Source organism: Lepidochelys kempii, chromosome 6 (assembly GCF_965140265.1).
Source record: "Lepidochelys kempii isolate rLepKem1 chromosome 6, rLepKem1.hap2, whole genome shotgun sequence".
Taxonomy (NCBI): Eukaryota; Metazoa; Chordata; order Testudines; family Cheloniidae; genus Lepidochelys; species Lepidochelys kempii.
The window spans coordinates 67,665,021-67,677,777 of NC_133261.1; the positions used below are offsets into that span (position 1 = coordinate 67,665,021).

Sequence of the window (12,757 nt, forward strand, 5' to 3'; positions counted from 1 at the left end):
TTTTATAAGTGTCTTTATAATTTCTATGAAACTAAGAAAATATTAAGCTCATGATGATGTTTCCATACCTGGTGTATTAAAAATATGAAGTAATGTACCAGGTAAAACTGCTGAGAATAGTTCATAATTGTCACCAACTTATTTTGGGAGAAGTTGGTTGGGTGGTAGGGAAGGAAGGTTTAAAAGATTAACCAATAAAGGAGAAATGTCTTGACCAAATGGCTTCTTTTAAAATGTCTCAGTTTATAAGGTGAGGAGCCCAAATGTCTGTTTTTATGCCTTGACTTAACCTATCTCCTTATGAATATAGTATTTTCTCAAGTAAATTAATTCTGTATTTCATGCTAGCATGAGATAGTAGGCATCCCTAAGCATTTAAAGAAAGATGGTTATATCCTGTCTAGAGGCATATTAGTTCTTGTCTATCTGTGTATGACCAGTCTCTAGCCAGATAAGAAGTTAGCTAAATATCCTCTGTGGTAATTTTAATTTCTACAAAAATGTCTACTGACCATACTTTTCAAGGTTACCTCAGTCGTTTTTATTTGTATGGAAAAAGTAAATGTTTTCCTTATTGAGTCAATCTTTCTCTACCCAACATTTGAATAAGTGTTATGAGTTAAGTTAAAACCTGTCTGAGATTGGTGGATGTGAACTCACTGTTCAATTAACATAAATGTAAGGATAAATTAATCACAAGCTGTGACGTTCCCAGGGGGTATCCAAGGTTGTGAGGCACTTCACCACTGCCTGCCCTTAGTGTGAGGCAGTCTTGTCTGTGCTTGCAGTGGATCAGGTGCCTAAATCCACTAGCCTCTGGCAACACAAGCACCATCTTCGAGGCTTCACTCTTTTTGTGCTGGTAGCAATAGGCACACACCAATCCCTGAGTCCTCAGAGCATTCCCTACAGTGTCCAGCTTCAATTTGCTGGTGAACAGATAGATGAATAAACATCTCTTGTCTGACAGAATCTGTCAGTGACCAGTACCTACAGACTAAAATATGTTCTTAAAGTATCTATACATAACTCCTTACATAGTATTTACATACATTTCACAATGATTTTGATTGCCAGTGTGACACAGGCTTTTATTCAAGATCTCATGTGAACTAGATTAAATATATACACCAGACCCATGACGGATGTAATTTCTCCATCTCCTTCCCAGTTGACATTAAGAGTTCTTGGGTCACATAAGCTCCTAACTAAAGCAAATGGGTTATGTGAACTCACCTGTGAGTTTTGGACTGTGTGGGTGAAGGGTCTTTGCTAAGTATGGTTTTGAGGGTGTGTGTATGAAAATAAGCAGAACATAAAGACAGCTAAGCAGTACCTGTTGAGCACAATGTGACCCTGGAAAAAGCTAGAGAACAAGCTTTTAGGTCTGATTTTGGCTAAAGAGGCTTGGGCTGTAAACTAAGAAAGAATTCTTCCGTTTCTGGTTCCTTCTGCATTTGGAGAAGCATGGATTTGTACATGCCTTGTGAATAAGATTGCATCCAAAAAACCCCCAAACCCCAGACTATCACCAATTTTTCCTCCTAACTGGAATATCCCCAGGGCCCAGAACTTTTAACTAGTTTACTCCTAGGGGAATGCTGCGCATGCGCAGAATGTATGTCCCCCGTAGATTTCTTTCCTTCTCTGCAGAAAAATGACTTTCTGGTTGGGAAGCCAAGGGAAGCCACAAGAGCGGTCATATGACCCTCCCCAGCAGTATATTTTGGGTGCCCAGGGCAGCTGGCAGAGAGGTAAGTCACTGTGGGGAAGGGCACAGGACTGGGGAAGACCCAGCTGGTGGCTTCTACTCTGCATCGGGCTCATCTGCTATTCCTGGCTGCACTGGGGAGGACGGGGTTTCCTCTTCCCCTGGCTCCATGGCATCCATGGCTGTGTCAGACCCACCCCCCGGCTGTAGGAACCTCTGCAAACTGCACCCTCCATGCACTTCCTGCATCCATTGTTCCTCAGTTGCAGGGGGAGGGATCACTGTACGGGGAGCTTCTACCCCATACACCCAACCCTTGTGCATCCAGACCCCTCATACCTAGACCCTCCCACCAAACCTCACTCCCCCTGCACCCAGAACCCCTCCTGCCAAGCCCTACTCCCCATGCACCGGACCACCCCAACCAGCCTCTCGCACCAGGATCCCCACCCTAATGAGCCCCATCAGCTGCACCAGGATTCCTACCCCATTGAGCTCCTACTTCCCCAGTATCTGGAGCCCCACACCCAGATCCCCTGCCAAGCTCTATTCTCCCCCCCACACACCTAGAACCCACCCACTGAGCCCCAATCACCTTTACCTGGACCCCCCTACAGAGTCCCATTACCATTGCACCCAGCATCCCCCCCAACAAGCCCCTGTGCATCCGGATCTCCCACTGAGCTGCCCGCACCCAGATTACCCATACAGAACCCTCTCAACACAGACCTGGATCCTCCCACGCTAAGCCCCTCCACACTTGTATCCTGCCTTGCTCTGAGCCTGTCTACCCACACGGAGGGGCAGGGCCCTGGGTTGTTTCTGGGGCAGGCCCAGTCCTTCCGCTGTGTCAGGGTTGGGTGCAGCCTTACTGCTGAGACCATGTCCTGAGGGCAGCTGCACAGTGATCTCCCACCTCTGTGCAGCCACTGGACTGTGCTCCCCAATGCCACACTCAAGCCTCCACATCTATTTGACAAATACAGTCTGCAGAATTTAAAAATACTGTGCAGAATTTTCAATTTTTTGGTGCAGAATTTTTTTTGGCTCTGAATGCCCTCAGGAATACTAGTTGCTCATGTCAACAAGGGACAACAATAATTTGGAGAAGAACCCTGATTAAAGAATTTTTCTTTCAGTGGAGATGTCCTAACTAAAATGTTTGGTTTTTTTCCCCTGTTATTGTCTTGCTGCTTTTTAAAATAAGTATCAAGCAATTCAGTTAGCAGTGAATGAACACTCCTGAACGCTGTGCTGTAGATCATGTAGTGACAATTATGACTGCTTACTTCATAGGCGAATAATTTTTTACCGCTTATAGGCTAGCCAACACTATACAGTCAACATAAAACGAATTGTATTCTCCTCTTTTGTACAGTTAACCAACATAATACTGAACTTACTTCATTTGCAGGGCTACATTCTGCCCTTGATTACATCTGTGAAAGCCCATTTGGCTTGCAGAACATATTCATGATGGTGATGTATGAGTCAGAAAGAACTACGCTTGACTTTTACATCCCAGGTCAAGTTTGCAGGGGTAGCACTTGCGGGGAAAATGAAAAAATGATAGTTTTTTACTTGAAATTGAGTAAATATGATCTGAAAATCAAATGTAAACATGGAACCTTATGAGGCATGATAATGTCTTTCCAGAATTCCATTTTAAACTATTTTGTGTTTAAAAAACAAAAAAAACCCCACCATTGTAAACATATATCAGATATTGAAATAACTGTTTTCTCTTTGTATACATATGTTGGAATTTTATAGCATTTATCAAAATGTATTGCAGAGAGAAGATTTTAATAACAGGATTGCATTTTGGGCCTTCTAGCCAGAGTTCGAATTCAGCAGGGAAGTGAGGTTCAATTTGTTAAATGAATAGAAGGAGAGGATAAATTCAAGGGGAGTTTTTCCCTGTTAAAACTTGTGTGCCTTTAGATTTGAACTTTACACTGAGTGTTCAGGTGTAGGAGTCCTAATTTCATTATTAACTGAATAGTCAGGCAACCTGTTAAGAAGTGGTAAGATTCCACTTCAGATTCTTGCAGTGATCTACTAATGCAGACTTTTGGCCAACATGTACATACAAACATATATACATGCAAACACACACACACACACACACATTTGTATTATCTGGGCTTGATGATAGCAATACATCAGATATCCTATAAGTTTCTTTACCTGATGATATTTTAAAATTTACAGTGATTTTTTTCTTTTGATGGATGATAGGGAATACTTTAAATAGCCAAGTGTTTATTTTAAAATGACCATAGTTGGTTGGTGCCAGACATTATATTCAAGCCAACCTCTTACAGGAAAAAAAAGGTGCATATTTGAAAGTGCACTTTGACTCTAGAATCGTGAAATGTTAGCTTTATCTAATCTATATTATGTTTAAAAGAATGTTAAGGTTGCAAAGTGAGGCACTCAAAAGTTAGGAAATGACGTTGTTAGGACTGCCTGGTCAAGCAACCTTAAATTATACAATCACATTATTTCCCTATCTTGCCTCATTCAGTGTATAAACTGGACGGTTCTTGGTGAATGAGGTACCTGTTTAGTATTTTATTTTATCCTCATTGTCCAGTGAGTATAACCTGACTCTCCCACTACACACATTCTGCCTAAAGGACTCAAATATGCTCAGTTGCACTGGTGTACGTTCAAAGAAACTCCGTTGACTTAATTAGATTTACTGCAGGTAAAATATAATTTTGTCCAAAATAAGGCACAGGGCTGCAAGAGCTGTCTCATTCACCATCTCCGACTTATTTATTGCACACAGTCTATCCCGTCTGGTGAATCATGCAGGGACTTGTGTGGGGAAAAACCTGGGAGTGTACTTGAAGACTGTATACTAGTAATCCATACATATAGAAGGATAGAGTTAGGGTTGGGTGAATAACTTTCACTTTGTCATTTCATGACGTTTGAGTGCTTCGCTGTGCAACTTTGATATTCTTAACATTCTAATGTGAATTCTTTTTAAAAAAAGGCAAATGATAAAATTGAAACAAATAAAATGAAGAATTATTTGCTAGACAGCAGTAGAACTGTCGATAGTCAAAAGGCACATTCAATTAGGCAAAACTTTTAATTAAATCTGTTGTCCATATAAAGATCTGAAGTGTATCTGCTTTTTTCCATACTGCCATAAGTGAGTATAAATGACACTTATTTATTTAAATAAAGAATGGATAGCTAACTTAACACACACAAAACCAGCCATCATTTTTAATTTGGAGAAAAATATCAGCATGCATGCCCAAGATTTTAAATATACCTATAACTTGGGCAAATCAAAACTGAAAGGCACAGTTGCAGTCTTGGAACTAATGTACCTGAAAAATTTCAACTTTGTTCCTCAAACTGCAATGGTTTGCAAACTAGATCTGTTTTTGTTTTTTTCAGCTGCAGCTTAAAAAAAACAATACAATGGTATATGTGTTTTTCCCACTCTTCATATTCTAAATAATCTGAAACAGTTTGCCCAAACAAACAAAAAAGCCCTTTTGTCCCCAATACTGTTGAACGGAAACATGACTATGGGGGGAGGGGGGAATCAGCCTGTGAATATTTGGGGAAATATTTAAACTATTGAAAAAGGAAATGATTAAATATGTGTGTCATTAGATACTCCACCTATAATGTAGAGAGAGAAACTTCTTAAAATAACCCTGATTTATATTTGTAGCTAATTGTGGAAAAACTTGGAACTTGGAATATTTAAGCCTTCTCCATCTGTCATTTGCACATGACATTGTAAGCTTTGATTCAAACTTCTGATGAGTCAGTTATATTCTGCTTTTTAGTTTTTGTTGACAGGTGGCTTACTTTTCAGCTAATTATGTTTTGTACTTTTTTAGAATCTTTCAACCAAGGATGTAAAATTGCCTTATAAATATTAGCAGATTAAACACTGCAATATTACAATCCCTGCAATATCACAATATCCCCCTGAGAGGTGGGAAAGGGAAATATAGTCATCACTTTTCCCTTTGTCTGCTCTAGAGGTGAAACATAAGAATAGCGACACTGGGTTGGACCAAAGTTCCATCTAGCCCAGTATCCTGTCTTCTAACAGTGGCCAATGCCAAATGCTCCAGAGGGAATGAACAGAACAGGTAATCATCAAGTGATCCATCCCCTGTCACCCATTCCCAGCCTCTGGCAAACATAGTATATGTTAACATTACACAGGAAATTCCACAATAGTTTAGGTCTGGCAGGAAGTGAAGAATACTGCATTCATTTGAAACAGCTGAAGGAATTCCATTATGTAAAATGGCAAGTTTCAGAGTAGCAGCCATGTTAATCTGTAGTCACAAAAAGAAAAGGAGTACTTGTGGCACCTTAGAGACTTACAAATTTATTTGAGCATAAGCTTTCGTGAGCTACAGTACTCCTTTTCATTATGTAAAATGGAATTACCAGGGTTGATGTTTGGACAATGGGAAATGACACCTCTACTCTGATTCTGTTTTTTAAAAGTAGCATCACATCTTTGATTAATGCAAATGGTTGGGACCTTGATTTTTATGTTTCCTACAAAAAGCTGTGACTTCAACGAAGCATCAGTTAATACCAGTATTGAACATTATGTCAGTGCTAATAAAAAGAGAAGAATGTACCCTTCTTAATTCCTAGCATCTTCTGCAGTACTGACCTAGCCTAACTTCATTAGCATCTAAGATCTGCAGATATGGGACATGGTATGAAAAATGTAGTATTAACTGTTAAAATATACTAGTTGGAAAACCTAATGACTTCTGTTTTTCTGAGAGATATGGGGTATGGCTACACTACAAAATTAGGTCGAATTTATAGAAGCCGTTTTTTAAAAATCGTTTTTATATAGTCGATTGTGTGTGTCCCCACACAAAATGCTCTAAGTGCGTTAAGTGCATTAACTCGGCGGAGTGCTTCCACAGTACCGAGGCTAGCGTCGACTTCCGGAGTGTTGCACTGAGGGTAGCTATCCCATGGTTCCCACAGTCTCCGCTGCCCATTGGAATTCTGGGTTGAGATCCCAATGCCTGATGGGGCAAAAAACATTGTCGCGGGTGGTTCTGGGTAAATGTCATCAGGCCCTCCCTTCCTCTGTGAAAGCAACGGCAGACAATCGTTTCGCGCCTTTTTTCCTGAGTTACCTGTGCAGACACCATACCACGGCAAGCATGAAGCCTGCTCAGCACACTGTCACTGTATGTCTCCTGGGTGCTGGCAGACGTGGTACTGCATTGCTACACAGCAGCAGCAACCCATTGCCTTGTGGCAGCAGACGGTGCAATAGGCCTGAAAACCATCCTCATCGTGTCTGAGGTGCTCCTGGCCACCTCGGTAAGGTCAGTCAGGAGCGTCTGGGCAGACATGGGTGCAGGGACTACATAAGGAGTGACTCGACCAGGTCATTCTCTTTGGTTCTGCAGGCAGTCCTATTGTACCATCTTCTGCCGAGCAGCCAGGAGATGTGGATGGCTTGCAGTCCTACTGCACCATCTGCTGCCAGCCAAAGATGTAAAAGATAGATGGAGTGGATCAAAACAAGAAATAGACCAGATTTGTTTTGTATTCATTTGCTCCCCCGTCCTGCCCTCCCGTCATGAAATCAATGGCTGACAATCGTTTTGGTGAGGTCTGTCAGGGACACCTTGAAAATTTTAATGGGGATTCAGTCCTGCCTGAAATACCAGAGGGAGGGATAGCTTAGTGGGTTGAGCATTGGCCTGCTAAACCCAGGATTTTGAGTTCAATCCTTGAGGGGACCATTCTGTGTGACAGTTGTTTTTGTTTCTCCTTGATGTAAAGCCACCCCCTTTGTTGACTTTAATTCTCTGTAAGCCAACCCTGTAAGCCATGTCGTCAGTCGTCCCTCCCTCCGTCAGAGCATCGGCAGACAATCGTTCCGCACCTTTTTTCTGTGCAAACGCCATACCACAGCAAGCATGGAGCCCACTCAGATCACTTTGGCAATTAGGAGCACATTAAACACCACATGCATTATCCAGCAGTATATGCAGCACCAGAATCTGGCAAAGCGAAACGGGGCGAGTAGGTGACGTCAGCGCAGTGACGAGAGTGATGAGGACATGGATACAGACTTCTCTCAAAGCACGGGCCCTGGCAGTGCTGGCATCATGGTGCTAATCGGGCAGGTTCATGCGGTGGAACACCGATTCTGGGCCGGGGAAACAAGCACAGACTGGTGGGACTGCATAGTGTTGCAGCTCTGGGACGATTCCCAGTGGCTGCGAAACTTTCGCATGCATAAGGGCACTTTCATGGAACTTTGTGATTTGCTTTCCCCTGCCCTGAAGCGCATGAATACCAAGATGAGAGCAGCCCTCACAGTTGAGAAGCGAGTGGCAATAGCCCTGTGGAAGCTTGCAATGCCAGACAGCTACCGGTCAATTGGGAATCAATTTGGAGTGGGCAAATCTACTGTGAGAGCTGCTGTGATGCAAGTAGCCCACACAATCAAAGATCAGCTGATATCAAGGGTAGTGACCCTGGGAAATGTGCAAGTCATAGTGGATGGCTTTGCTGCAATGGGATTCCCTAACTGTGGTGGGGCCATAGACGGAACTCGTATCCCTACCTTGGCACCGGAGCACCAAGGCAGCGAGTACATAAATTGCAAAGGGTACTTTTCAATGGTGCTGCAAGCACTGGTGGATCACAAGGGATGTTTCCCCAACATCAACGTGGGATGGCTGGAAAAGGTACATGACGCTCGCATCTTCAGGAACTCTGGTCTGTTTCAAAAGCTGCAGGAAGGGACTTTATTCCCAGACGAGAAAATAACCGCTGGGGATGTTGAAATGCTTATAGTTATCCTTGGGGACCCAGCCTACCCCTTAATGCAATGGCTCATGAAGCCATACACAGGCAGCCTGGACAGTAGTCAGGAGCTGTTCAACTACAGGCTGAGAAAGTGCAGAATGGTGGTAGAATGTGCATTTGGATGTTTAAAAGCGCGCTGGCGCAGTTTACTGACTCGGTTAGACCTCAGCGAAACCAATATTCCCACTGTTGTTACTGCTTGCTGTGCGCTCCACAATATCTGTGAGAGTAAGAGGGAGACGTTTATGGCGGGGTGGGAGGTTGAGGCAAATCACCTGGCCGCTGGTTACAAAGAAGCTTTGAAAACCAGTTTCATGACTGGCCAGGCTATGGTGTGAAAGTTCTGTTTGTTTCTCCTTAATGAAACCCCCAGCCCCTTGGTTCACTCTGCTTCTCTGTAAGGTAACCACCCTCCCCTCTTCCCTTCAGTCACTGCTTGCAGAGGCAATAAAGTCATTGTTGCTTCACGTTCATGCATTCTTTATTAATTCATCACACAAACATAGGGATAACTGCCAAGGTAGCCCAGGAGGGGTGGTGGAGGAGAGAAGCACCAGGAGGGGTGGTGGAGGAGGGAAGGACAAGGCCACATAGCACTTTAAAAGTTTAAAACTTATTGAATGCCAGCCTTCTGTTGCTTGGGCAATCCTCTGGGGTGGAGTTGCCGGGTGGCTGGCCCACTGTGTTCTTGGGCATCTGGGTGAGGAGGCTATGGAACTTGTGGAGGAGGGCGGTTGGTTACACAGGGGCTGTAGTGGCGGTCTGTGCTCCAGCTGCCTTTCCTGCAGCTCAACCATATGCTGGAGCATATTAGTTTGATCCTCCAGCAGCCTCAGCATTGAATCCTGCCTCCTCTCATCACGCTGCCGCCACCTTTCATCTTCAGCCCTCTCTCCAGCCTGCTACTTCTCCTCCCAGTCATATTGCATTTTCCTGAACTCTGACATTGTCTGCCTCCACGCATTCGTCTGTGCTCTGTCAGTGTGGGAGGACAGCATGAGCTCAGAGAACATTTCATCGCGAGTGTGTTTTTTTCACCTTCTATTCTTCACTAGCCTCTGGGAAGGAGAAGATCCTGTGCTCCTTGAAACACATGCAGCTGGTGGAGAAGAAAAAAGGGACAGTGGTATTTTAAAAGACACATTTTATAAAACAATGGGTACACTCTTTCAGGGTAAACCTTGCTGTTAACATTACATACATAGCACATGTGCTTTCGTTCCAAGGTTGCATTTTGCCTCCCCACACCACGTGGGTAGCCCCTCCCACCTCCCCGTGGTTAACAGCAGGCAAACAGCCACAGGCAAACAGCCCAGCAGGAACGGGCACCTCTGAATGTCCCCTAAGAAAAGCACCCTATTTCAACCAGGTGACAATGAATGATATCACTCTCCTGAGGATAACACAGAGATAAAGAATGGATGTTGTTTGAATGCCAGCAAATATACACTGCAATGCTTTGTTCTACAATGATTCCCGAGTACTTGCTACTTGCCTGGAGTGGTAAAGTGTCCTACCATGGTGGACGGAATAAGGCTGCCTTCCCCAGAAACCTTTTGCAAAGGCTTTGGGAGTACATCCAGGAGAGCTACAAATGCCAGGGCAAATTAATCATTAAACATGCTTTCTTTTAAACCATGTATACTATTTTAAAAGGTACACTCACCAGAGGTCCCTTCTCCGGCTGGTGGATCCGGGAGACAGCCTTGGGTGGGTTCGGGAGGTACTGGCTCCAGGTCCAGGGTAGAAACAGTTCCTGGCTGTCGGGAAAAGCAGTTTCTTCTCTTGCTTGCTGTGAGCTATCTACAACTTCATTATCATCATTTTCATCTTCATTGTCCCCAAAACCTGCTTCCGTGTTGCTTCCATCTCCATAGAAGGAGTCAAACAACACTGCTGGGGTAGTGGTGGCTGAACCCTCTAAAATGGCATGCAGCTTAGCATAGAAGCAGCATGTTTGGAGCTCTGACCTGGAGCGGCCATTTGCCTCTCTGGTTTTCTGGTAGGCTTGCCTCAGCTCCTTAAGTTTCACGCGGCACTGCTTCGGGTCCCTGTGATAGCCTCTGTCCTTCATGCCCTGGGAGATTTTGACAAATGTTTTGGCATTTCGAAAACAGAAAAGGAGTTCTGATAGCATGGATTCCTCTCCCCATACAGCGATCAGATCCCGTACCTCCTGTTCAGTCCATGCTGGAGCTCTTTTGCGATTCTGGGACTCCATCATGGTCACCTCTGCTGAGGAGCTCTGCACTCACCTGCAGCTTGCCACGCTGGCCAAACAGGAAATGGAAATTCAAAAGTTTGCGGGCCTTTTCCTGTCTACCTGGCCAGTTCATCTGAGTTGAGAGCGCTGTCCAGAGAGGTCACAATGGAGCACTCTGGGATAGCTCCCGGAGGCCAATACCGTCTAATTGCATCCACAGTACCCCAAATTCGACCAGGTAAGGCCGATTTCAGCGCTAATCCCCTTGTTGGGAGTGGAGTAAGGAAATAGATTTTAAGAGCCCTTTAAGTCGAAAAAAAGGGCTTCGTCGTGTGGACGAGTGCAGGGTTAAATCGATTTAACGCTGTTAAATTCGACCCCAACTCCTAGTGTAGACCAGGGCTAGGAAAAGAGGGCGCATATTAAACAAGTATTTAAAACAGAAGAAATTTAAAATGTGAGGTTTTTAACTTTGCCTACACTAATCCTGATAAGGATGTGAGCAAAAGTGGATTTTCATTTGCTCGAGATGCAGGGCTTTAGGATTATGGCTGTCCTTCACTGCGATCATTTCCCTCAATGAAATCCTTGTTTCCTTTCTAGATATGCAGCAGTTGAACTGCCAGCCCCTTCAAGTTGTAATATTGTGCTAAATCAGATGTAGGATTGTCTTTCTGAATAATGCTGCACTGCTCTTTTCTTTCCATTTCTCTCTCTCTAACTTCATCTCCCCAGTGCTTCCATTTCCCTCTACCCTTTGATGTGAATCTGAAGTAGTGCATAAGCCAAAATTTGATATTTGAAAGAAAAAGCTGCTGGTTTCCAAAACTGTGGCCTTAAAGCTTTGAGATTATTTATATTTTCAGTGTTCTTTTCAAGGTCCCGAGTTCTGGCAGAAGGCCCAAGGACTTGCAGTGCAGTTTCAGGCCTTTTATATTCCTGGTAAGCTGAGAAATTCATCACCATCTTGTTTTGATTTGTATGTGCGTGCATTTCCTAGGAAAGATTTCCCCCTTGTGTAGTTAATGGCTCCCGTTTGTTTCTATGTGTGTGTATATATTTCTGTCGCCATCCTTGTATGTAATGTGGTTATAGCTGTGTTGATCCCAGGATATTAGAGAGATGAGGTGGGTGTGGTGATATGTTTTATTGGACCAACTTCTGTTGGCAGGGCCAGATTAACTTTTGTTGGCCCAGCACCATCCTTATTTGTGGGCCCCCATGGGAGCAATGGAGTATGGCATGGGGAGGTCAGTCCCCAGAGCGAGGGGCCAGCCAGGTGCAGTGGGGCATGGCATGGCAGGGGCAGCCCAGCTCTGCCCAGCCCAGGGCGAGGGCACTATTTACAAACCGGCAGTTGCCAGACACACAGTGGCCCTTCTGGCCCTATGCTGCCAGCATGCCCCTTTCCCTCGGGGGGTGGGCCCATGCCATGCGACACAGCTCCCCAACCCAACATCCTCCTGTCTCCCTACGGCCAGAGCCTGCCCAGCCCCTCCACACAAATGCATAGCGCCCCCCTGTCCACAGCCCACCACAACTGCCCAGCACCCCCCACAGAACCTCCACTCCCTAGTGCCCCAACATACATATCTTCCCTGCCCTCTCACAGCCCACAAAGAACCCACTCCCCCATACTCTGCCTCCTGACCACACTCATTGGCCCTGCTGGGAGGCAGCTGTGTCTGCTAGGATGAGCCTACAGTGCAGCCAGAGCTGGTCCCGGCCGGGCTCCCTCAAGATGCACTTCCCCGGAGGGGCCCAGCCAAGCTCCCTGCACTATCCTCTTCACTCCCTTCCCCACACCTGAGACTGGCCAGGCTTCTGCACCAGTCCCAGGTGGCTCAGCTCCGGGGAGACAGGTGGGGCCCCACAAGTGGTGGGAAGCAGAACTGTTCGGAGCCAGAAGTGCACTGGAGTCCGGGCAGGGGGCAGAGAGGAGCAGGGGGGTGGGCCACGGAGACTGCAGGCGGTCAGACCAAGAGGAG

The 12,757-nt window shown here is 45.0% G+C and overlaps 1 protein-coding gene across 11 annotated transcripts in view; it reads left to right on the plus strand.

Annotated features, from left to right (window-relative positions):
• SIPA1L1 (signal induced proliferation associated 1 like 1) overlaps window positions 1-12,757 on the plus strand; it is a 381,605-nt gene that overhangs the window by 171,445 nt on the left and 197,403 nt on the right. The window contains exon 1 of one of the 11 annotated variants that reach the window (XM_073348516.1): window positions 11,650-11,711. The exons of the other annotated variants lie outside the window; for them this stretch is intronic. The gene's annotated coding sequence lies outside the window, so the exon portion shown is untranslated. Of the gene's footprint in view, window positions 1-11,649; window positions 11,712-12,757 lie in introns of those variants that run through there. 11 annotated transcript variants of the gene reach the window in all.